This window comes from Sinohyriopsis cumingii, chromosome 19 (genome assembly GCF_028554795.1).
Source record: "Sinohyriopsis cumingii isolate HCF-2022 chromosome 19, ASM2855479v2, whole genome shotgun sequence".
NCBI lineage: Eukaryota > Metazoa > Mollusca > Bivalvia > Unionida > Unionidae > Sinohyriopsis > Sinohyriopsis cumingii.
Window position 1 is genome coordinate 41,217,067 of NC_142979.1, and position 22,111 is coordinate 41,239,177.

Sequence of the window (22,111 nt, forward strand, 5' to 3'; positions counted from 1 at the left end):
TCCCATGTAATTGCCAAAAATACTATCCTATCGAAACGCACCGTGCAGGAAAAGGAACAAAATTCACAAACACCTGCTATAACTGTACCAAAGACCAAACAAAACCCCAAACCCGCCGCTACCCAAGCCGGCTCTAATCCGAAAAATCAGCTGACAACAGGAACCACCATCTTGCCCACTATCACCAATTTAGAAAAAAAAACAGGTGGATCCTAAACTAAAGCAAATAATTAAAGATATTAATACTATCACCAAACCAACCAAATCAGATATATCGACCTTCGTTCAGGGGGTTCGAAACCAAACAAAAACTGAAATTGCAGACCCACCACTACCAAGCAATGCAAGTAGCAAGGGTGAAAGCAATGCAGGTAACACAAGTGTGCCCCCACATGCGAAATTCTCACATGACACGATTATCCACTACTTAAAGGACCTTATGGTGGGGATCACTAACATCTCTAAAAATTATCACATACATTGTATCCCATTCTTAAGATTATTATCTGATTTATTGGAAAACACATCCAAACCAAACACTGATTTAACCCTATAATTTACTACCATAATTAATTAGAACAACAGAAATGGATACAACTAGAAAAGAGAATATAGTAATCTGGCAGTGGAATAGCCGGGGATTAAATATTAATAAACGGGAACTAAAGGGAAAGTGGGGACGGGAGTAGCATACGATTAACAGCCCAAATAGGGGCGAGTACTGTCAGTGCGCGGGCTGATGCTAAACTTGTACCTATCACCCACTTCGGCGCCTTGAGCTGTTATGGTGTATAATGGATTAAGCAATGCAATAGGTGATCGGTAATTAAGTAACCATCATTCATACTAACATCGATCTGCTCTATCATTACATAAGGCATGAGGAATCGTCTTAAAATATACTAATTATGACTGGCCAACAAAAAAAAACATTATAAGGCGGCTTAAATCCCAGCCATCAGGGCCCGTTGCACAATGGGGCAACAAATTGACCATAAACTAACTTGAAAACTAGAGTAACAACCCAAAATTAGATCTATAACGTGGCTAAAAACACAAAGCCATCAGGACTAGCCACACAAGGTGGCACCAAATTATATAATTAGGAATTATGTCCTTAAAATATTGATCTATAAAGTGACTAAAAACCCAGTCATCAGGCACCCCGCACAAGGCGGAAACATTTATTTTTAGAATAGAAACACCAAATATCATTCGATTAAATAATTTTCCCCCTAAACTAGATAAGGAGATTCATCTTGCTATCTATATCTATATCTTTTCTACAAACAGCACAAACGATTTTCCAAAATTATTAATACGGCAAACGAGGCCATTTACTATTCGGAAATTGGGGACAAAAATCGATACCGGAGTTAGGGTGCACCCCTTCCACTGAGCCCGATCCTCCTTTGTCGCCTCCAGACATGTACCATCTAGGTTAGTGCGTGTGGACCATTCCCACTCACCACTAGTCCCGTGAGAATTAAATGTCTCGAAACCGGACCAATCAAAAAGCACTTCTTAAGTGCATTAATGCGTTGGGGGAAGTGGCACCATTCCTTCCCCCTCGAAAAATTCAATCATTCGTAAAATGGAAATAAACCGATCGTACATGCACGAAAGGGCGATAAACGACCTTAATTCAATCAGTCAGTCAGTCAGTCGTTCGCACCAACAGGAAATATATTGTCAAATCACTCATAAAATCAACAGATGGCATCAGCTATGGGATAATACCACCAAGGGCAGACACCTGTATCAATGGCAGAAAAATGTCTCTAGGAAAATCACGCTACCAAAGAGCATAGAAAGTTTCGACATTAAACTTATTAATAGAATAAGAACCGCGGGAAAAAAAAAACTGCTTAAGGGAAGTTTTGAGAAACATCTCAGTAATAAACCAAATAACAATACGAACTGCCCTCATTGCACTGCAATAGAAACTCTGGAACATGTGTTCAACAACTGTCCCAGATACCACGCCCACAGAATGGAATTTCAGACATATCAAACAAAGATTTGATCCCCCTTTAAATATCCAGACCTCCTAGACACCAAGCTAAACACCAACATAGAAACAACATATAAAAATATAGTATTATACTTAAAATTATACTTAAAACAAATCGATAAAAACAACCAAATTTGACAACAACATATGAATACACATAAGAGGGTGAAAGCCGCGATCGAACCCTGGAGTTAAAGCAGCAAGTTGAAGACAGTTTGCCTCTAGCTAAAGAGCAAACCCAGTAAGGTCGGGCCGGTTATAACATAGGTCTTAACCAAAGAGAACGGGCGCCTTTGATAAGTCCGTCGAGACCTGAGTATTCTCAAATAAACAATAAATCAATAAATTTATTTTTAAAAAAAAGAACAAAAAAAACCCCAGAACAATCATAACCTAATACAAATAAACATATACTTAATAGGATAAATGAAAAGAAAAACGGAAGGATTTGTTTCTCCGCTTTCTCTTCCACCAGCCTGATGCATGTGGCTAACAAACTAACCATAACAACATTTGCACTAACCAAGGTCTGAATACAACATCTAAACATTACAATTTAATCGACCCCATAAATCAAAGCTTATAATCAGGCTCTATGGGAAATAAATCACAACCACTAGTAAACTCTACTATCCCCTCCCAAATTAAGAATTAAAAGGTGACCCAAGCCCAGTCATCAGGCCCCTCCGCATAAGGCGGAACCAAAAGAAACATACTAAAAACCGATAATCTATTAACACATCACACCTGTAATGGCCACTCAGCAATTACCTCAGACCAGTTGCTCACAAAAAAGGGGAGGGGCACAATGTTCTATTCAAAAATAATAATTAAAACATTATCGTGTCAACAAGCAGCAAAGAAGAAGAGCACAATATCAACGAACAAAGGTCGTCAATTATCAAGCGACCAGGAAGTCAAGTCAACAACAGTCAACCTAACTCCGGATGAAGTAACAACCCAGAAATCAACCAAGACGAGGAGAAAGTAAAAAAAAAAACACAAGAAGAACGACTTCCACAATTGTCTTAAAACATGAGGTCCTTCCTTTGGCTATTGAAGACCTCTTTTGGAAAACTCTATCTTGTGTGGCCCTAATCAGACATGATCCTTTCCACATCGTCTTCAAAATTAATAACTTCAGCTCAGAATGAGAGACTCAAATATACTCGGGCGACTAACACCCAGCTGATTGGCACTGTTTTTTTTTTTTTCTTTTCTTTTCTTCTTCTTCTTCAAAACATGATTACACTCTGTACACAAAATTCCAACTATTATAAATAGTGATAAACAAAATTACAAAACTCAGTTTATTAGGTTAATTACACAAATGGCTTACACAACATTGGAACATATCTTTATTGTCCAATCGTACAACTGGACTAAATTTGGTTACAATATGCCTTGGCGTTTCTAGTGGCGTTTCTGGTTTTCCTGTGGCGTTTGGTGCGTCCTGAAGATGTCTTTCCTCCCTTGCCTTATCCAGACATCATAATTAAGAACTGTGACAATCACACATAAACGCGGGATTGTAGTGGCTCTGTTCCTACAACCCCGATTAATTAAATATCCCGGTCATCAGGAATTAACAAGTCGCAAGAGCACTTAGTTTGCGTAAGCGACTATAATTACACTGGACAACAAATTTTTACAAAAGTCATGTTACTGAAATAAAATTAGTCAATTCTTATCAATTTTTATGTGCTGAACACGAATATGACAGTCAAATTGCAAAATTGGCTCTAGTTTTTTTGTAATCTGCAAGAAATTAATGTTTACTTAACGAAATGCATTCCAATAGTAAAAGGTCAACTGTAATAGCCTACCTATAAAAAATCAAGTCATTGACTACATCTTAGATTTCTTCGCCTGTCTCTTGTACAGCTGTTCGGGAGCATCTCTGAGGAGTGTCCAGCAGTAGTCAGCCAGCATTGTAGTGGACCATTTTCCCTGGTATCTTTGTTCCATTGTTGCGATATCTTGATGAAAACGTTCGCCGTGTTCATCACTAACAATACCACAGTTGCTAGGAAAGAAATCCAAATGGGAATGAAGGAAGTGAATCTTTAGAGACATATTGCAGCCAAGTTTCTTATACTTCATCAACATGTCTTCTACTAGTTCCTTATAGTTTTCTGCCCTAACATTTCCGAGGAAGTTTGTAGAAACTAGGCGAAAAGCATTCCATGCTTGTTTCGCGTCACCTTCCAGCAAGTTGTTGAACCGGTCATCTTTGAAAAGCTCTCGAATCTGAGGACCCACAAAAACTCCCTCTTTAATCTTTGCTTCGCTGAGTCGAGGGAATTTTTCATGCAGGTATCGGAATGCTGGCAAAGTCCGGTCAATGGCTTTCACGAAGTTTTCTTCATCAAACCTAGTTTGATGTGAAGGGGTGGTAGCAAGATTTTCTGAGCCTCAACCAGAGCTGGGTGTTGGATATTCTTCTCTCCAATGGCTACATTCTGCCTGTGAGTCCATTCCTTCCTCATGTAGTGCATTTCCCTTGCTCGGCTATCCCACTCGCATAAGAAACACATGTATTTTGTATATCCTTGCTGCAGTCCCATTAAAAGGGCAACTACCTTCAAATCACCACAGAGGTGCCAGCTGTACTTGTTATACTCAATGGAATTCAGTAGCTGCCTTAAGTTATCGTATGTCTCTTTCATGTGGACAGCATACGCTACTGGAATAGATGGAAGAATGTTTCCATTGTGCAAAAGCACAGCCTTGAGACTCAGTTTCGAAGAGTCCACAAATAGTCTCCATTCTTGTGGGTCATGAGTGATTTTTAAAGCATTCATGAGGCCCTCAATATCGGAACAGAATATCAGATTACTTTCCTTTCTGAAGAAAGGCTCCAATTGCTGGTGGCGCTTTCGATATGCAGTAATTGTGACATCTTCTTCTAGAAGATTCCATTGTTGGAGTCTTGATCCTAGCAATTCTGCCTTGTTCTTTGATAAGTCCAAATCACGAATCAGGTCATTTAGTTCTTCCTGTGTTATTCTGTGTGGGGTTGATGATGCACCACAGTGAAAATCTGGATCACTGCATGCTGATGAACCAGGAGAAGAACAGGTCGACTCACCTTTGTCTTCGTCAGATGAATCAAGAGAATATTCTGCTGGAGGTTCTGGAATAGGAAGTCCCTCAACATGTGGAACTGGTCTCAATGCAGACGGAATGTTTGGGTAGACTATTCTCGACTTCTTTCGCCTCGTTATTCCGCCGGAAAGAGGAGGAACCAAGCAGAAGTAACAGTCATTTAGGTGGTTGCTTGGCTCTCTCCACACCATTGGGACTGCAAACGGCATTGATGACCTCTTGCAATTCAACCACTGTGAAAGCTGTGTTGTACATGTAGCACAGCATATATGCGGAGCCCAAGGCTTGTCTTGGTCACCAACCTTGCATCCGAAGTAAAGATGATATGCCTTCTTCACTTGAGAATTGATACTTTTCTTCTGGTTGGCAAATGTCACTTCCCCACAAATATAGCAAAAATTGTCCGCGGTATTAACACACTTTCGAGGCATTACTGTTCTTTATTGTACGTAAATGGATAAAATAATAAGTTTTATGTAACAGTAGCTTGAACTGTCTCGCACAACGTCTAAAATATTTTAAATGCTGAACCTATCTGATTGGGCTTTATATAGTACACTGCTTACGTCAGCTTCAGCAGCCGCCTGGCATTAGTATAATAGGCCTACACATGTATAGTACACTGCTGACGTCAACTTACTTCAGCAGCCGCATGGCATTAGTATTGCATTGCATCAGAAAATGATGCAATCAACTGTGGATGATGTGAGCATGATGGTATTATGCAATGTTACATCATTATTCCGGATGTTGCTGCAGTCCTACTGGAGAAATTTACACAGTGAAACATAGAAAATGAGGTATATGAATATCTTCAAAACGAGAGCCAATACAAATTTTTCACGGTTATATTCGTGTTCGGCACACCAAAATACTACAGATTAGGGCCTTTTCAAGTCAGTAATGATTTCACTGTTGACCAGTGTTATATTCAGATTCGGATTCGTTCGCACCATTCAACCTTGAACACACGAATATGACAATAGAGTTGTTCAGCAAACTGAAGGACTGTTGGTACTGGATCATATGTCTACGCGAACAGATATGAAACCGGGGTGTTAGTGATCAAAAACAGGTGTTTCAATTATAGACAGTAAAATTCGATGTTGTCGTTTAGGCTGTTGACGCTTAAAAATGGAATAGTAATCACATTTCCAAAACTTAATAGTAATCGCATTTCCAAAACTTAATTATTTTCCCAAAAGAGTAATAACAGCACAGTTTACGCTGGCCGATTTTACTATACAAAATCTTTTACGCTAGCGTTAGAATTATTCGTCATTGTCCTGTACCGCATACACTCACTTGTGACGATCACGTTAATTGTAGTCAAGTCATGGGCTATATAGTAGGCGTTGATCTAGCGCAGCCACCGAAATTTAAACCACCCATTTATTACTATATTCGGTCTTGCGCCATACAGTATGTTTGCCTCTCAGTATTTCTATCTACATACCTACCAAATAATATATCTATAAATACATATGTATGTTTCTTTTCAGTTATCATAATCAAAATGTTGATATCTTTTCTTCTAATACAGAGTTTCGAATTCCAAAGCCGTATATAAAAATATATAGTTCATGGCCGCGGACAGAATTTGCGGGACCCTAGGCCCCTCCCCCCACCTATTTCGTTGTGGACCGGCGAAATTTGGCAATAGTTGTCCTACCCACACAGCCAATTTGTTCTGTGTACCTTGCATTTGTATTCCAGTATGTTCCACAATTTCTATAATTTTCTATTCTACGTAATTTGATACGTAGTATACCACATAGCAAGTTCTTTTCGTTAAATATTATTTATCTGCTTTCAATTGTCCGTTTTAGTAGGCCTATATCCTTTGAAATTAGGGGACGATTTTATGAAAACTGTAACATTATATAAATTATATCGTTTAAAATAATGTTATAAGTTTATCATTTAAGTCTCACGTAACAGTCAGATATGACAACAGTTCTACGTATTACGGAATCCAAATTTAATAAATTTATCGTGTCCGAAATAGGTGGAAGTGTTATTAGAACTTAAAATATTTACAATTTGAAGAACGGACTTGCACCTCTCCCATGTACGCAATATCCATGCGGGAAAATTAGATGTGCTTTTACTCGCATTAAATTTACATCAGGAGCGGTAAATATGTGTATGTATTTGAGGAGAACACAAAATTGTCGTTCAAAAAGGGAGGGCAACGTTGGAATGATTTTGTGTATTATCCAAAACAAATGTTTAAAACAAACCATATTTGTCAACCACCACAGAAAGTACTTTTGAGGTAAGTATCTTTCTATTTTCTGACAAGGATATTCTCATACCTGATGGTAAGTTTGAAAGATGAAGGCACAAATGTTGTTATCCCTTTCAGTGGAGAGTATTTATGTTTCATTCAAATGGTATCAGTGTATCGTACTTACTTATCTATAACCCTCACCCAACTGCAACCACACTATCCTCAAACACGGCGTCACATAAGGGGCCAGTAAGTCAAGAGCCGACTTTCTTTGATTGCGATAACTGAAATAACAAACAGCTCAGACCTGATCTGTCGGTACAATCTGTACTGTTCGAAGTTCAGTGAGCCCTATACGCGTATAAAAGCGGTAGTTATCAGACTTGTTATATTTAGTTGCATGTACTGCTTACGTGCTACTTTACTGATTTGCATTTCCGTTTTGAATTTCACTTATTGTTGACAATTCACGATATAAGTCGCATAGAAATACGGTCAAATACCTGAGAGTTAGCATGTATATTGCGACCTACGCGTCACGTATAATGAAGACGACAAGTACGCAGCTGTCTCCTAGATGGTGTATTAGTTGGTTAGAGATGTTAGTAAAACTTAAATCCATTGTAAACGTATTCAAAAGAGTAAACAAAAGAAGTTACAAATGTATGACATAATTAATTGCATTGTCCCTACAAGACCTCAATTTTAAAATGATGTTTGAACGATACATCTTCTTGGTCAGAATTCTCATATAATAAATTATCAGATAAATAAAGTTAAGTACATAAGAAGGATTTAAGAAGAAGAAAATATATACATGTAACATCTGTTGGTACCTACTTATGATTTTATGTTGTTCCCCCATTATTTCTCAAAATCATCATCATATCGGTTTGTTTTGGGGGTTTTATGTCCTCGTGGCTCGGTTTATGTTTCAGATCATCCAAGATGATGAACTGCATTTTCGGTTTTTGAATGAAAAGAAATATTATCGTAACAGCAAGATGAGGAAACTACTTAACACCATTATGATAACAATAAATACGTAAGTTCGCTGCTAAAATTGTTTACGTATAAAGATACTGAATTAAACATGAGGGGAACTTAATAGCCCCACCATGCCAATCACTTCATGTAAATTGACGCACTCATTAGTCTGACATACTTCAATACACATCTAACGGTACAACGATTTTTCTCTTCATATGGTCAAACAAAATTGAAAAATGTTACATGGAAATTGGAGGAATTTTTATCTATAATATTTACATTTCAGTATTTAATTTATCGCATTTTGTTATTGGAACAAAGAAGCAGCGTTCTACATTGTATAAAGAGAACTGATACTCTGATCGGTCTGTAGAATATCTTTGATATAATGATAAGGAGGTATATGTTCTTGCTCCTTACTCTCTTTGAACAGCCCCTCCTTATTTTCTTTGAACAGCCCCTCCTTACTCACTTTGAACAGCCCCTCCTTATTTTCTTTGAACAGCCCCTCCTTACTCACTTTGAACAGCCCCTCCTTATTTTCTTTGGAATATACACTTGGTAAGTTTCTTCCTCTGATGGTCACAACATTTCAGGTCTACACTGTTCATGCTTTGTTGCTGAAGGTTCTAATAAATTTTATTTTCAGTTACTTCGGGTTGGTTGTCAGTGTCCTTCCCTTGTAGAAAGAAAGGACAGCCTCGTTTTTCAGTTTGACCTTCTTTGTTGTCCTAACCATATACTCAGCCTTAAATCTAGGCCTAAATGGGAAGTATTCAGGAGCGAAATGAAAGGAGTAGAAGGCAGAAAACATAATCGAACCATCCCAGTTTGCCCTTTTCGATTTTTATTAAATCTGTCCACCTGCGACAAATTGCTTGGTCTTTCGGGAGGAATGCACGGAGAACCCATCTGCATTTGTAATCTCACAATTTGGTGCAAAACTCATGATCAGGTTACCTTTGCTCGTACTATCTCGTCTTGGCTTGATCATGAGGAAAACACTTTCCAAACTAACATGGAAATGCAGCATGTGCTTATTCTTCATTGGAAACGGAAGAAAGGTGTGTTTTCAAAATATGACGTCAGGCTATCTACACGTTACCTAACGGTAAACTATGCATGATATGTGTTATTTTAAAGAAAACACGTGAGCGTTTTTCTTTGTTACAATTTCACATTTTTGTACCTATTTAAATATCGCTTCCCTATTTCTTCTTCTATTCAAATAATATTAAATTTTCTTGTTTATTTACACTGGCATGACAGAATAATACATAATTATGATACCATAAATACATAATTATGATACCATAAATACATAATTATGACACTATAATACATAATTATGACACCATACTACATAAATATGACACTATAATACAAAATAATTGACACCATAATACATGACTATGATACCATAAATACATAATTATGACACTATAATACATAATTATGATACCATAAAAACATCCATCTACCAAAAAATATAACCAACAGAAGAACCAGCTGCTTAGCTAGGTTATTGCCACTCTGTGTGAGTCAATCATATGTTATCGTATCCTGTTGTAGTCACTACAGTATCATATGACAATGCTAGTAGCATAAAAGCACTATGATACTATTAAAAATAGATGTGTTCTATTTTGACATTGTCTTCCAGAATGAAAAAAGAAAATGTTAAAGAACATGTTAATTAAACTTATTGTGATGATTGGAACGGAATCAAGACGCGTGTAATGAAGTCAAGCACTTGTGAACATCTGCGGTGAAGCGATGTGCCAAATAAAATATGTGTTTAAGATAGGTGTACTTAAGTCACATGCAGTTAAGACAGGTGAAGCGTGGTTACAAGTTAGCTCGTGTGTTGAACAGTCGTGAAGTTAAGACCAGGAAAGTGCTGATCAGTGTTATTAAGTATAGTGTATACTAATGTGAGGGTGCAAATTTATATGAAGAACGCACTGACTTGGTACCAGAAAACCATTAAGTAGATTTATGGGGAAAGGCGCTTCTTAAATTGCTATACTTAGCCGTTAGAAGACTAGAAAAGGACGTTTAACTTCCATTTCATATCGGAACTGTCAGAAACTGAAATTCTCCAAAACAGTTTTTCGGAAAAGTAGAAGTTAGTCTGACCCCAATTTTATAAAAGGCGGTAAATGCATTTAACCCTGTTTGGTTACGCTAAATAAAGGGTGTGTTTCCCACACGAAATTCCTTGGGCTTTAAATACACCACCCCCACCCCAACACCATCGAAAAATATAGTCTATCTGCAATTTTGCTGCAAGAGTGAAAATATAAGGGACTCCGAGAATAAATTTGGAAGAAATTCTCTCGTTAAACATTTATCAAAAGGGCAGGATGTCTGGGGAGTCAACGGACACAATTTTTATGGTATAAGCGAACAAAGCTTGAAGCACGTGGTATTTTTTTATTTGCGTCAAATTCATATAATTTGTTGATACCAATATTATGACTTGCATGAATGTATTTGCTTATATTTGCATGGATTTGTTTGTTTAAATTCGTAGATCAACTTTCTTGATAAGAGATAACTGTTTGAATTAATCTGAATTCGTACAATAACCTTCTTTATATAAGTTTGACAAACTGGTTGAATGTGTCGTCTTGTTTGTATAGGAATTAGGTATTCTAAGATTTCATGCATTAGTTTAGCTGATATGAGTTACGAGAATCCGTTTTTTATTCACCTATCTTAGATGATTTCACGTATGATAAAGAAATGAATGTGTGTATTCGCTGAAATTAGAAGATACAATCCGCCAATTAACCCACCCACACACGGTGGGCATCTACAACTATTAATTTTACGCTTAAAGCATACAATCCATTGTAATATTATCGTACGGGCTTTCTGTTTCATTCTTTTAAAATAAATTCGTCTTCAACACCAGCTAGATATGCATTGGTATCAAAGATAAAACTGCAAGAATATTATTTTACGATGGATTCAAACATGGCCTTTCTTTTATTGTAAAGACACCACTCTCTTAAAATAAGTAATAGTACAGCGGAAAACCAACAAATCTTGTAAATTAAACAGATAATTTATTTCCCTGGAATACACGGCGAAAATTTATAAAGAACTTACAGTTTTACGAATTAAATCCCAAGTAGTACGAAACGTTCTATCACTAGTCTTAATGAATAAAGTTCTAATTAAGTTCCAGTGGTGTTCCAAATGAGATCATACGCTGAAGATGCAGATGTGCGTGAAGTGGCATCTGACGTGGTTATGTGACAATCCTGGAAGTCCTTGTTTGAATTCAATATAATTCACAGTTAATGTCTATGTCTAAAACTATTGTCTATGAGCACTTTGTATTTCTAGTGAATAAATAATATATATATATATATATATATATATATATATATATATATATATATATATATATATATATATATATATATATGTGTGTGTGTGTGTGTGTGTGTGTGTGTTCATCCATATTAAAATATTGAACACAATAATACAAATAATTCTGCTTCAAAATCCCACAGCAATAATGAATAATTGTTGGATAAAATATTCTACAAAGCCCTCTATTTGACCTATTTCACTTTTCACATTTTCTGTAAATACAATGACTTAATGGAATTTTTCCATTCGAGAACAATATCTTACTACAGTTATATCGAAGATATCGTAAACATCAGGTAGGCTAGGTATTTCTATGGCTGAATTCCAATGACCCAGACAGTAATAAATATGTGTATTTCTATTGATAATGATCCTAATATTTAACCCACGCTCCTATACAAATAGATTCTATTTATTATTTGTTTACCAAACTAAAAACATCATCAGCGTCTCCAGACAAGAACACAGACAAGGTAATGTCCAAATTACTATCATGACAATCTGATCTAAATCTCATTTATTTTTACGTACACGTGTTCCTAACTGTCCTGACATTCTGAGCTGTATTTCATTTATTTTATGGACACGTGTTCCTAATTGTCCTGACATTCTGATCTGTATTTCATTTATTTTACGTACAGTGTTCCTAATTGTCATGACATTCTGATCTGTATTTCATTTATTTTACGTAAAGTGTTCCTAATTGTCATGACATTCTGATCTGTATTTCATTTATTTTATGTACACGTATTCCTAACTGTCCTGACATTCTGACCTGAATCTCATTTATTTTATGTACAGTGTTCCTAACTGTCATGACATTCTGATCTGTATTTCATTTATTTTATGTACAGTGTTCCTAATTGTCATGACATTCTGACCTGAATCTCATTTATTTTATGTACAGTGTTCCTAATTGTCATGACATTCTGATCTGTATTTCATTTATTTTACGTACACATGATCCTAATGGTCATGGCAATCTGATCTGAATCTCGTTTATGTTTCGTAAACATGTTCCTAACTGTCATTATTCTGATCTGAATCTTATTTATTTTACGTACACATGATCCTAATGGTCATGACATTCTGATCTGAATCTCATTTATTTTACGTACACATGATCCTAATGGTCATGGCAATCTGATCTGAATCTCGTTTATGTTTCGTAAACATGTTCCTAACTGTCATTATTCTGATCTGAATCTTATTTATTTTACGTACACATGATCCTAATGGTCACGACATTCTAATCTGAATCTCATTTATTTTACGTAAACATGATCCTAATGGTCACGACATTCTGATCTGAATCTTATTTATTTTACGTACACATGTTCCTAATTGTCATAACAATCTGATCTGAATCTTATTTATTTTACGTACAAATGATCCCAATAGTCATGACATTCTGATCTGAATCTCATTTATTGTACATGAACATTAACATGAACCCATAGGATACAGGACCAAATTTAGCGCAACAAATGTATGTTTGGACTATAAAGTAAAATAATTCAAACAATACTTTAAATTACCGTTGGTCTAGACCATACAGTCAAACGTTGCCTTGCCAAGGGTACAAGCAATTATTTGGCTTAGATCTATGGGACAGTACCAAAATGTTGATTAAAATAATAATTAAAAAATAATTGCCAAGTCAGAATTGTTACAATTACATAGTGCGACGCAAACACTTTCCGTGGAACTACTTTATGTATATTATATACTTAGGTTTGAAATATAGAGACTTACTGGCAAAATAATTTTCGTATTTTTTAAGTCCTGTGTTTTTAAAGTGTGAGAAACTATATCCTTATATTTTCAAGTGTAAAAAATTATTTCCTTTTATTTCCACATGTGAAAATACCCATCATGTCATGCGACGCTTGATTGTGTTTGCCCACAAAAGTTGTACATCCACATGCAAAATGTGAGTACTTTTTGACATAGAAGAAATAACTAGAAACTGCCTTACATTGCAGACATGGAAATTAATCTTTGATTAAGAAATCTGACTTGAAGACGTTTTATCCCCCGAAAAGTTTTCCCTTACTTCCTTGAAGCCAAAGATAATTACCCTGTCGTGTATGATGAATCGGGATGGCATTGTTTTCAGATAGGGTCAGATAGTTTACCGAATGACAGAAATGTAATATATTGCGACAGACTATGTCAACCCAATCATAGGTTATGAATATTTATATAATCAGCAAATGGAAGTGAGGTGAATTTAAGAAAAGGGGTTGGGGGTGAGTGTGATTTGCCGGAGACTCACTTTAATCTTCTAAACTTCGATTCTGGAGCAAGTTTGCTATATAATTTTTCAAAAAATGTTTTCTTATCCTACTTTAATATCGGATACAGCAAAAACGATATATTTTAACTTGTGCCTTCGCCATTCGTTTAAATACCACCTTTCTTGTTTATACTGAAATATATCCGCTGTTAACGTATGAAAAGAAAATATCATTGATAAGTATGGGCCGTTCTTGTGTACATTGACAATGTTTCTAAGCTATGGTTAATCTATAGTTCTGTTAATTATTTCTTCAGATTCGTTTTTTTAAATAACTTTTTGTCAAACTGAACCTAGTTACGGTTGCTCACGTAGTGTGTAATCAATTTTCTAGATTTGTGTCTCCATAACTCCTGCAAAATTTGAAGTTTAGTTTTTTAACAATTCGTAGCTTTGAAGAATTACTGCTAAAGTAAGGATGCATACAAGAATATCAAGCAGTGATAATGATACAATACTTCCCTTTCTAATAGTCGTGTGAGTGCAATTATTTATGATATTAATATATCAATCAAAGTTGCAACCAATCTTTCCGACAAATGGCTGTGAACATTTTTACCGCCTACTAAAATTTCTTTATCCGCATCACTATGAAGTCCGAAACACTGTGACGACTTTTATGACCTCCCACGAGTGATCTCCGCCATAATCCAACTATATTAGTAAAATAATTTAAACATGTATTTTATTAAATCAAGTATGCACAACTTCTAAATTTGCACGGCAACGTAAGTTCAACTGTATGTTCGGTAATGTTTGAATGTGCACGGGGCTTCCAAACAATTGTCGTGTTGAAGATCGAACACTATCTGTAAGTTACACGTCGCCAACGTGAAAAGTTAAATCTGTGAAACACTTTAGTACACAAAATTTTATAAATTGCATATCACTGTCATCTGCTTGTATAAAAGAAATTCTCCCAAACGAAAGAAGATTAAATTATTGACAATGACAGGGTAAATCCAACAATAACACTTACAAAAATAGTATACAAATTATGTATAAAGAAATAGGACATCATATCCTCACACGCTGTGTAGCATCATTACCTAGTTAATATCCATTTGACGCTATAACAAATCAGTACTAATAGTTATTTAAAACAACTTTTCAAAAATGTAATACTATCAGAATCAGTATAGCAGGCTGCTTATATCTCAATACATTTGCTGACGACTGTATGAGACTTGAGAAAGTTTTAATCGAAATACATTTACTGACGACTGGGTGAGATCTGGGAAAGTTCAAATCTATATATATTTACTGACGACTGTATGAGATCTGGGAAAGTTCAAATCTATATACATTTACTGACGACTATATGAGATCTGGGAAAGTTTAAATACATTTGCTGAAAACTGTATGAGATTTGGACAGTTTTAAATCTAAATACATTTGCTGACTACTTGTACGAGATTTGGAAAGTTTTAAATCTAAAAACATTTGCTGATTAATGTATGAGATTAGGGAAAGTTTTAATTTTTTCAATAGTACCTGGGATCTAAACATGGGCATAAAAAAAAGCATTAACATATTTTCCGTCACAGCGGTCATATACATAACCAATGCTAAATTGTATCCATTCTTTCGTCTACCATTAAACCAAGATATCTTTGGTATAAATTAAAAGCCAGATGAATTTTCCGCTGACTGTACAACTTTCAGAAACATGCTTTATTTTTAAGTAAAGCATGAGAATAAAATGTTATTTTGAAAATAACGTAAACCGTTTTCTTGCCACGGCTAAACCATTCATGCTAATTGAAGTTTGCTGTATGGCTTCATGTTCCGTCAAGGTATGTCATACATGCAAGTTGCTGTTTACTGCAATGCTTCGTGTTCCATCAAGGCATGTCATACATGCAAATTGCTGTTTACTGCATTGCTTCACGTTCCATCAAGGCATGTCATACATGCAAATTGCTCTAAACACGAACAAATATGCAATCTCAAAAATAACTAAACTTTTATTTTTGATGCGACTCTTGAAAGCACATAAGTAGTAAAAAGGGGCTGTTTACGGACAATGGAAATCCCAGTCACAAAGGTCGTGGGCACGATTACGGACAAGGTTTTTCAGACCCCCTAGGTACGTTTACGGACAATGGGAATTGAATATGGACAAGGGAAAGAGGGGTTGTTGTATAGGGACAACAGGAATGGAAGAGGTGAGGTGACGTCACAGCACTGAACATTGGTAAGAATGTAGCAAGGGGCTGCCTTCAATCGCACCAAACAACGGGAAAAACCTAGAACGCTTGGCGGGAACTGGACTGGCGGGACATAGACATATATAACACATACAACATGCAGACAGAGATGGATGAACATCAATCTATCACATAAACAATTATACAACCGACTAAAAAATGTGTTTTAGGCAAGAAAGCAAATCTTTTCGAGACATATGAGTGGCCATGAAATGGGCCTTCGGGTTCTTCTATTTTCTCCACTTTTTCCACCATCTCCTGATTTTCTCTATTATTCCCTTCGTCTTTTCCTTCTCTGGCATCCAGTCAGGATGTCCCATTGATGTAAACTTTTCCTGCACCTTGATCCAGTTTTGATTCAGTCTTTCAAAAGTCCTCTTTTTCTTTCTGTTTGCTTTGTCCTTTATCCTTCGCCCAGCTATATTTTATCTTCTTTCCGTCTTCTTTCAGTACATTTCTCATCATTTCTTCAGCTTTCTTTAATTGTTATAATCCTCATTTGACACAAGACCACACTGTCAAATTTTGTATTTGATCTATATATAAAAAACACTTGACTTTCATAACACCATCAAGTGCCTCCTTCAATGTTCCCAGTCTCACATACTTAGGGTGAGCGAAGCCTCTTAATCTCTCCAATTCCTCCTCTATCATGTTTTTAATCAGATATCTCGCTACTTTCAGACTGGTCACAAAGTCTAGGCTACCTGGATACTTCCATTCATCTGCAAGCCTTCCCACTGCATAGACTCCATCCACCATCAGGCTAAATGTGTTTAAATAAGACAGATATCTTTACCGAATACTAGGGTCGCTAAGACATGTCAAAGACATCTGACCTTACGGTTCCTTAATTTTAGTTTATTAGCCTGTCCCCTAAATATAAGTAATTTATTGTAATGTATTGTCATGATGTAAGTAACTAGCTGTATGTTGTTTTAATAATGGGGGGAGGGTATTTTAGTAATTGTTTGAGAAGACAAAACCTAGCTTAATGAGTTTAATGGTGTGTGTGTTAGGTTTAGCAATTTGATGTGGTATGTTTTAAGGTGCTAGATGCCTGACAGGAAGTGTTGGGTTTTATATTTTATTTTTAGTCCTGTTGTTTCTAGGAAACTAAGGATGTGACAAAATGTTAAATTTAAAATGGGATTGCCATTGTCTAGTATGTATGGGTAGGTACAATGTGATCCAATTGTTTTTGAGCTTTAATGAAGTTTGCTCCGACCAGTTGATATTTAGCGCAATTATTGAATACGTGTTGTAGGTCCTCATTTGCATGACAGTGATAACAGATGGTGTTAACTGGTTGGGGTCCTAAATGTTGACCAAAACTGTCAGCTAATTTTGTTTTTCCTGTTATTATACGATTGATTAATGTTTGGTCCACACTTTTAAATTTGGGTGGCTTAATGGACCTGTTTTAGAATGGAGAAAAGTTTTCTTTCTTTGGGGTGGAATTCTAATGATCCTACCATTTGTTTTCAATATATGCTTTTGTGAAGCTTTGTGCTTTATAATGCTATATTTAAGTGGAGCATGATCGGGGTCTCCTAACTTGATTTTGGCGACTTGGTCAGCTTGTTCATTGCCAGGAATTCATATGTGCGAAGGAATCTACATGAATTTGACTATCTGATTTATTTTGTGGATGGTTGTCTAAAAACATAGTAGGTCCTGGCAAGAAACAGTTCTCTTGATTTAGTGATACGAGATTTGATTGAGTTTATTACACTAAGGGAGTCGTTGATAATTACGGCTGTTTTGGGTATTGTTATCTTTAACCCATTGTAACGATTCAATAATTGGCCAGAACTCGGTAGTGAATATAGAGCAATGATCTGGAAGTCTTGTTTCCATTTGGATACCGTATTCGGGGATAACTACTGCAGCTGCTGTTCTGGGAGATTTAGTTGATATTGATCCGTCTGTGAATATTTTTACGAAACCAGAGTAGATATCCTGAATATTCTTTGCAAAGATAAATTTTAGCATAATTTCTTGTTCCAATTTGTTCCCGTATTCGGTTGCTTTGGTGTTTATCCTTGGTTAGGGTTGTAGCCAGTGGGTTGGATCAGGTGGTTTTGTGAATTTCTCTTGTTGTTTTAGGATTGGCAAAAATCTTTTAAGTTCTATGATTTGTTAACCAGGTGGATGATTTGGAACTAGTTTCTGACTAAATCTGGTGTTACATTTGTCAATGGCAATTTTGGTGGGTGTTTGGACAATCGTATTGCATATCTCAGTAGCATTTACTGTCTTCTTAGTTATAGTGGAAGCTCTCCAGTGAGTATTAGGAGTTCGTCCAATGAGGTTGAGGGCAGGGTGCCGGTGCATACGATTATGGCTTTTCTTTGGATAGCATCAAGCTTGTTCACTAGTGTTTGATTTGCACTGTTATAAACTTGGCAACCATAGTCTAGTTTCGATCTGACGAGTGCTCTATAGATTATGGGCGTATTTTCTTGATTGGATCACATGAGGCCCCTTTGAGGTTTCTTAAGAGGTTGATGTCTTTGTTACAATTTTGTATTAAAAGATCGATATGGTGTTTGCAGGACAAGTGGTTATCAAAATGCATACTTAGGAACCTTACCAATTTAACATACTTGATGATCTGATTTTGGATATAGAGGTTAGGGAGAGTTGGATTATTTATTCGTTATGGGGAGAAAATGATAGCTGAAGTTTTTTCGTGTGAATTTTTAAATCCCCATTTATCTGCTGACTTGAGACCATCCCACTTTATATGGTTCAAGCGTGGACGCAATAGAAAACATCCCTACAATGTTTAGAGTCGGAACGCTCTGATGGTTGATTTTAGGTGAGGGAGAGACAGAAGTCAAAGAGCATGTTTCATGAAAAAATTGAAAACAAACGACAGACACATTTTTCAAAACACAACATTTTATTCAAATAACTAACAACCAGCAATTAACAATTTTTCAAACAAACAAATATTTTTCAAATAACATACTATTTTTGACAAGGTTGACAACGTTGTGAAGTTAATCTAGACTTCCACTGATGGAAGTGATGGAGGCCATTGATGTACACTACGTTTCCTAGCTAAAGACAAAAGATAACTATAATAGTCACAAAACCATCGATCTACTTTGTCATCGTTTCTAGATGAGTGACGATCAAAATAAGTCACTAGATGTTCTAAAGAATATCCAAGACTGCGTTGATGAAGAAAATACACACAATATTTTCTACACACCATGGAATCTGTCTTGTAATTTCAATTATTGAATCGTATCGACTGGGCATTTCTTCTCATAAAGTCGATAATTTCGTCTTCCAAAGGTGGCAATCTATACGAATCAAAATACGCCACACAACCTTCTTTAGGAAAGTAGATGGCTAGCCAGTCGGTTCCTGGGAGATGAAAATCGTCCGTGTTGATGACATAAGTTTGATGGTCTTGAGGTTTGCGATGAGGCAGTTCATCATTTGCACACAGGACAGAATTCGAAGAAGCTGTGTACGAGCTGTGGTTCAAATCTTAATACACTTCCCTGGTATACATTTTTTGCGTTGTTGTTTTGTTTTGATTTTTATATTTTTTGTTTAATTCACAGGTAATGAAAAGTCATTAATTCAATCCTGACATTTTGCTTAAAAATCTCTGACATGTAACCGTTTCTTCGCTTCGTCTCCGCACTATGGGTCAAGACAGCCTCAATGTGATGGATCTCTAGAACCATAAATGGAGGAGAAGAATGATCACACAAGTCTTTATACCACTGATGCAACACGGCTTCTTCTGAGATGAGACTCCAAGCTTGGTCCATATACTCGTCCAATTTTTCTTCTTGAGTGAGCATCATACGATTATCGTGTTGAATTTGACTGGGATGGTCGTTTTGACATCCATAGCAATCTTTCTTGATCAATTCTGAAGTTTTATTCTGCCAGGTATTTGGCAAAACAGGAGACTAAATGTTGGTATTGTTCTGGCCATCTGGACTTCATCACTATGTCCTCTTCGTCTTTTTCTTGCGGTTCTACTTCAACGGTATCCTCCCATTCCATTTTCAAAGATTCTCCATTATTTAAAGAAGGATTACAGGATTACATAGTTTCTGAGAGTCTAGAATGACTTCTCTCAAACTGTTGATTTCTATGATATTGTCGAATTCGGCATACGTGATGATGTTCATCGCATTATTTACGGGTATAGGCTTTGCAAACTGAAGTTCCACACGAATCTGACCGGCTTTTATAGGGTGGAAATGCCACTCGTCGCGCCTAGATCTGGACTGAAATCAAATACCCGAAAAGTGTGACCTTCTCCATAATCCTCGTGCGTAATGCCGTGACTGATGTTGGTTCCTAACTTTCCCGTAGCTTCGTAAAAGGAACAAGAACGATCTCAAGTAATTCTTCTTCTCGTCACTGAAGTCAGGTTCGAAAGGCCTGGTACATAGGTTTATTTGTCATCTCGACTGACTTCGATCTTTGATGCGTTTTAGTACTGAAACTCACAAGGATCTTCCTCGAAAGCTTCATTAAAGGCTGTATCTTTGATGATACCAATGATCAAACTTTTGGGTAACTGTCCTTGGAACAGATGATCTTCGATTATGGATTGATGTCCAGTGGGAACAGAGAAAGTTGTTACTTCCATGCGTCGTTTTCGACACGTGGCAATCGTTCTGCTCAAAGCGTGACTGATGTCATTTCCTACTTTAGGTAACATTTCCACACGTCGTATGTAGGAGTCTGGCTTCTTGAATGACTGTTTTGTAATAGGCAGACTAAAACTATCAAACGGAAAGCGGTACTTCTAAGACTGAGTCTGTGGCGGATATCCATGCCGTTCAGCAAATACTTCTCTTGCAACCACATGTCTAAATGCAGTCTTGGGGACTGTCACGGTCGGAGAAGTACCAAACATACGCTTTTTGTTGAGTCCTTTGACTTTGTTTCGTCGACCGTTGAATCCACATTGTGGTTGGGTTCTTTTTTTGTAATCAAATAGATATCGTTGTATTTGCCTGCTGTATCAGGTTTCCATACCACGCAAGCATCTAGATGAGTGGTCTTGGCTTCTTTTCCGTAGAGATTTTCGAGGTATGCTCGGTAAGGGTAAGTGTCCATAATGCTACTGACCAGTTTGTTATTCAAGTACAAATCCACTTCACTGAACAAGGAATGCACTAAATTGTTGACGGGGGCTACTTTATCTTCGTCCTTTATCGGGACCGTTGGTCGAAGTGTCGATCACTTTCACTGTTCAATACAAGTAAATGCTATTCAGATCGATGTAATCTTCAGGCTGTCCTTTGATTTCAAAGTCGATGGGAGCTGATCCTGAGTCCTTGCCAGAGGAGACAGGATAAAATTCGAACCATTGTGATTCTTGCATCGTCATCATGATGGGTGGCAAGGCAAACAGATCCAGTTCCGACTTGGAACAAGCACTAGATTCTAGGTGCATCATTTTGCTTCTTTCTTTCTTTCTCTGTGATTTTTTAAATAATCTAAAATACCTAAGTCTCGAGCGGTTCTTCTTTTCTTAGTCTTTCTACTTTATCAGAGTAAATTCCTCTGGAAGGTTGTCTTCATCGTTTCTTTCTGCCTTGTCCTTGCTGTGGCATCCGTGAAGCGGGAATACCTGACTAGGCAGTATCCATGACATTTTAAGAGTTTCACGTCCACCCAAAATGTCTTTGCACGTTTGAAACAAGACATTTTTTTGCTTGAAAGAAAACTTTTTAGGGTTTTGTTTATCGATGATGACATTTTGGAGAAATTCTTTGCGTGCGTCATCGAACGACACGCACATTTCAGCATATCTCCTAAACCATATCCTCGCTGATGATACATAACTTACAACTCGTTAGAGAATCGTGTTCGAAAAT

The 22,111-nt window shown here is 36.6% G+C and overlaps 1 protein-coding gene across 1 annotated transcript in view; it reads right to left on the reverse strand.

Moving 5' to 3' along the window:
* The window catches only part of LOC149775557 (sterile alpha motif domain-containing protein 9-like), an 84,049-nt gene extending 76,349 nt beyond the window's left edge, over positions 1-7,700 (reverse strand). Inside the window, exon 1 of the mRNA XM_089944456.1 lies at positions 7,540-7,700. The gene's annotated coding sequence lies outside the window, so the exon portion shown is untranslated. The remainder of the gene's footprint in view (positions 1-7,539) is intronic.
* Between the last annotated feature and the right edge of the window lie 14,411 nt (positions 7,701-22,111).